Source organism: Notolepis coatsorum (assembly GCF_963971535.1).
Source record: "Notolepis coatsorum genome assembly, chromosome: 11".
NCBI lineage: Eukaryota > Metazoa > Chordata > Actinopteri > Aulopiformes > Paralepididae > Notolepis > Notolepis coatsorum.
The window spans coordinates 118,481,386-118,487,172 of NC_140175.1; positions in this window are offsets into that span (position 1 = coordinate 118,481,386).

The following is a 5,787-nucleotide window of genomic DNA, read 5'->3' on the forward strand; positions in this document are numbered from 1 at the left end:
TAACATTAATGTCTACACGGAAACAGTGCTGGACTATGTTTGTACTAGGGTGAAAGAAACAATCCCCACTACCAAAATGAAAGTTTACCCAAATCAAAAACCCTGGGTAGACAAATCCGTCCGTGAAGCTCTGAGAGAGCGCACCAAAGCATACAACGACGGCCTAGTGGCAGGCAACATGAATGACCACAAGGTGGCGCGATACAACGTAAGGAGGACAGTGTCAGAGGCCAAACGGCGCTACAGGGATAAAATTGAACTCCAGTTTGAACAAGCTGACTCTAGAGCTATGTGGCAGGGGCTCAAAACGATGACAGACTACAAAGGCGCCTCCCTCAAACTGAACAGTGACATCTCCTTAGCAAATGACCTCAATACCTTCTATGCGAGGTTTGATGCTGGTAATAACAACACCAGCTCACAAGCCTCGGCAATGGGGGGGGGGGGGGGTCGGCTGCTGATGGAGGCGCAGTGTTCAGGGTAACAGAGCATGAGGTGAGGCGGACCTTTAAAAAAGTTAATATCAGGAAGGCAGCAGGTCCGGACGGCATCCCCGGCCGCGTCCTAAAAGTCTGTGCCGACCAACTGGCCCCAGTATTCACTGACATATTTAACCTGTCCTTAGAACAGGCTGTCATCCCCACCTGCCTGAAGAAGTCCACTATTATCCCTGTACCCAAAAAATCCAAGCCTGCTTGCCTCAACGACTTCAATACCATAGTCCCCTCCATACTCATAGCCAAGCTCAGGGACCTGGGCTTGGGCTATGACCTCTGCCAGTGGGTCTTGGACTTCCTGACTGGCAGACCCCAGGTGGTGAGAGCAGGCAACTGCACCTCCTCATCCATCACCCTCAACATAGGGGCCCCCCAGGGCTGTGTTCTGAGTCCCCTCCTCTACTCCCTGTACACACACGACTGTGTGGCTCAGCGGAGTAGCAATACAATCATCAAATTTGCTGACGACACAGTGGTGGTGGGCCTGATCTCTGCCAACGACGAGAGGGCCTACCTGGAAGAGGTCAAGGTCCTGGCGGGATGGTGCCAGGAAAACAGCCTCTCCCTGAACGTCAGCAAAACAAAGGAGATGATTGTGGACTTCAGGAGGTCGGGGGTCAAGGACTACAGCCCCCTCAGCATCGACGGGGCACCGGTTGAGAGAGTCAACAGCTTTAAGTACCTCGGAGCCTACATATCCGAGGACTTGACATGGACCACACACATTGACAGTGTTGTGAAGAAGGCACGACAACGCCTCTACTTCCTCAGGCGCCTAAGGAAGTTCCAAGTCAGCCAGAAGATCCTTAAGAACTTCTACTCATGTACAATAGAGAGCATCTTGACCGGCAACATCACCTCCTGGTTTGGGAATAGCACTGCACAAGACCGAAGCATACAAAGAGTGACACGTTCAGCCGAACGCACAATTGGAGGGGGGCTCCCCACCCTCCAGAACATTTACTACAAGCGTTGCAAGGGCAAGGCTAAGAGAATCATTAAAGACTCCAGTCACCCGAACAACTGCCTCTTTGAACTGCTGCGGTCAGGCAAGCGATACCGGAGTCTCAAGGCGAGCACAGAAAGACTCAGAAGAAGCTTCTATCCCCAGGCCATCAGGCTGCTAAACGAACAATGAATGAACACTACACAACAACAACCACCAAACGCACATAGCACACACGCACACACTCACTTTAAACAAACACACTGTAGCACCCACTCCACACACTTTATAGCACACACCCACTTTAAACAAACACACTGTAGCACCCACTCCCCACACTTTATATTTATGGATGAAGGATTGCACTACAACTCGTACACCTTACTGTAAATTGTACCTAAAATTGTACCTCATCCCATTTCTGCTTTGCACTAGATAGTACTGTACATTAGTACACTGCATAGTATTGTGTATTGTATATTATATGGTAACTCAGAACATTGTACATATGTCTATACCGAACACTGTGACCTCATTTTTCTTCTTCTAAATTCATGCTATATTATGTTATTATGTTATTTGATACTATCTTGTCTAGCACAGTCTCTGGAGCGTAACAGTAAGAAGCATTTTGTATGAAAGTATTCTGTACTTCTGTATGACAACTATTAAAGAACTTGAACAGGGAAAGGTTCAGGGAACAGGCGAATCCTCACATTTATTTAGTATGGGTTGATATATTGATCAGACTGATTGCAAACAAGGAAATGGACAATCGGGCTGAAAATAAGGTTAGTGTCCTCTTACCGTTCGCCGATGAGACTGGAGGTAAAAGATCCCAATTATTTGACGCCGATCTCCTAGATCCATTTCCGGTTCGAAAGCGATCCAAATGCACTCAAGTGTTTGTCTGGAGTCCCGTAACAAGATATGACTGCCGGAGGGATTTCCTCGATGAGTGTAACTCGCCCGACCATCCACCAGGTGGCGGTATTGAGGCTAAACTGAATGAATGAATGAATGAATGAATGAATGAATGAATGAATGAATGAATGAATGAATGAAAACTTTATTTAACAGATTGCAGAATGGGTACAATACAGTACGGCTCAATACACACAATTGTTAAGGGGATGCAGACCTGAGAAAGACGTTTGTCTTGTTTCCATCAGGGTCCAGTTCAGACAGCATCTCTGATCTATAATTGGTAAACAAATGCTTGTCTCCAGCTTTAAATAATGGTATAACCTTTGCAATTTTCATTTTTTGAGGGAATGCTCCCATTTTCAACGACAAATTGAATATATGAGATAGTGGCTCCACAACTCCTTGAATAATATATATATATATTTTTTTTACCACTTTATGTCACAAACTTAAATGTCCAAACCCAACCCCCTCCAATGCACAGTCCCCCCACCCAATCACCTCCAATGTACAGTTTTCCCCACCTACCCCACCTCTTCCAATGTACAGTTTCTTCCCCCTCAAATGTATATACGGTACTCTCTTTTTAGACTCTTTTTGTATCACAAACAGTGCTGTATATTTGTAGATCTAGTATGTCATAAATGTCTAGATGTAACAGTACTGTCTATCTGTATGTCGTGTATGTCATATATGTTATGATGCATTGAAAATGGGGGACCCTGATGTAAACAAGACGAAAGTCTTTCTCTGATTGATTGATTGATTGAAAACTTTATTAACAGATTGCAGAATGGGTACAGTACAGTACAGCTCAATACATACAATTGTTAAGGGGATGCAGACCAGAGAAAGACTTTCGTCTTGTTTACATCAGGGTTCCCCATTTTCAATTCATCATAACATATATGACATACATGACATACAGATAGACAGTACTGCTACATCTATACATTTATGACATACCAGATTTGCAAATACAGTACAGTTTGTGATACGAAAATAGTCCAGAAAAGAGAGTATATACATTTGACGTAGAAACTGTACATTGGAGGAGGTTGGGTAGGTGGGACGGACAGTAAATGACCAAGTAAGGCTTTGTCAGTATTCCAATGTACAGTGTAAAATGTGTGTGTGTCCCCTACCCAACCCCCCCCCCCCCCCCCCTCCAATGTACAGCCCCCACCCACCCACCCAAGGGGACCCTGATGTAAACAAGACGAAAGTCTTTCTCTGGTCTGCATCCCCTTAACAATTGTATGTATTGAGCTGTACTGTACTGTACCCATTCTGCAATCTGTTAATAAACTTTTCAATCAATCAATCAAAACTGTACATTGGAGGTGGTTGGGTGGGGGGGGGGAGGTTGGGTAGGAGGGGTGGGTGGGGGACATTGTACAAGCAAAACTGTACATTGGGATATTGACAAGACCATACTTGGTAATTTACAGTACATTGGAGGTGGTTGTGTTAGGACATTTACAGGGGCCAGTTTCGAATTGCAGTCTCCCGTAGGTGTTTTTTGAGAGTGTTTTTGAAAGTGGGTAGTGAATGATTCACATTCCTTTACAGCTTTGGGTAGGGCGTTCCACATTGATGTGGCATAATTGCGAAACGTGTTTAGTCCCTTGTTTGAGCCGAATCTGGGTTTAACATGATTTGTGGAGCTCCCTCTGGTGTTGTGATCGTGGTATTCACTGACCTTTGGGAAGTATTTTGGTCTGCATCCCCTTAACAATTGTGTGTATTGAGCTGTACTGTATTGTACCCATTCTGCAATCTGTTAATAAAATGTCAAATCAATCAATCAGCTAACACGTGTATGTTGCACTAGTAACACGTCATTCATTCATTCATTCATTCATTCATTCATTCATTCATTCATTCATTCATTCATTCATTCATTCATTCATTCATTCATTCATTCATTCAGAAGGCCGGCTGTCACAAAACAGTCACATCTAGAGACCTCAAAACTTACTCTAGAGAGGCCTTTAACCTAGAACTGGGGAGCTTGGACTGGTCAGATGAACTCAGTGGTACACAGGTTGAAGAAACATGGCTTGGATTCAAAACCAAATTCACAGCAATACTCAACAACATGGCACCCATAAGAACCACCAGGGTTAAAAATCGCGCTGAGCCATGGATGCACACTGAAATACTGGCCGCTATGAAAACCAGAGACAAAAAATGCTCTGAACTTCATAAAAGTCAGACAAAGCTTTCCAAAAGCTCAAACAGTGAACTCCAAGCCCACGTGGTTGAACTAAAAATTCAAAGAAACAGACTAAGAAATGACGTAAACACCATGATCAGAACCGCAAAAAGAAATTTCATCAACGACAAAACTGAGGAAAACAAAAACAAACCCAGCGAACTTTGGAAATTACTCAATAATCAACTAGGCTGCAGTAAAAAACTTAAAACCAGATTCTCAAACATAAACATAAAGACGGACAACACGCTCATCACAGACAAGCTGGATGTAGCCAATTACTTAAACATCTTCTTCACAAACATAGCCACAACACTGGTAAACAAACTACCCTCCCACTCAGGGCATTATGGGGTAGAACACATAGTAGCATACTACAAAAACCTAGAGGTCCACAAAGACGACTTCAAACTTGAAATGGTAACAACCGATGAGGTACTCAAAAAATTGAGCGCCCTCCAACCTAACAAGGCCACTGGCCATGACAACATCCCCTCCAAATTCCTCAGAGACGCAGCAGCCGCCATCACCCCAGTCATCACACACATAATAAACCTCTCTATAAAACAGGGGCACGTCCCCAAGGACTTCAAAATTGCGAGAGTGACCCCTCTGCACAAAAAGGGCAGCAAATTAGACCCAGGCAACTACCGCCCTGTTTCTATTCTTACCTCCATCTCGAAAGTCATGGAGAAAATAGTCTACGAACAGGTCGAAAAGTACCTGGCGGAAAAAAATCTAATCTACGAATTCCAATCTGGCTTCAGAACGTCCCACTCCACTGACACATGCCTCCTCTATTTGAACGACCACATCAAACAAGAGGTGGACGCGGGCAAATACTGCGGCATGGTCATGCTGGACCTACAAAAGGCCTTCAACACTGTCAATCACTCCATTCTAATGGACAAGCTAAAAGCAATTCGTTTTGATAGCTTATCAGTGAGCTGGATGCAATCCTACCTGGAGGGGAGAGAACAGATGGTAGAGGTAAACGGTACTCTATCCCCCCCCCCTCACAGTGAGCTGTGGTGTTCCACAAGGAAGCATACTAGGACCGCTACTCTTCCTAATTTATGCAAATGACATGTTGTCAGCCTGTGACTGCAACTTGTTCCTGTTTGCGGACGACTCAGCCCTGCTGGTCTCTGACAAGAACAAGTTGCAGGTTGAAAAAACCCTCAGCTCGGAACTAGGCA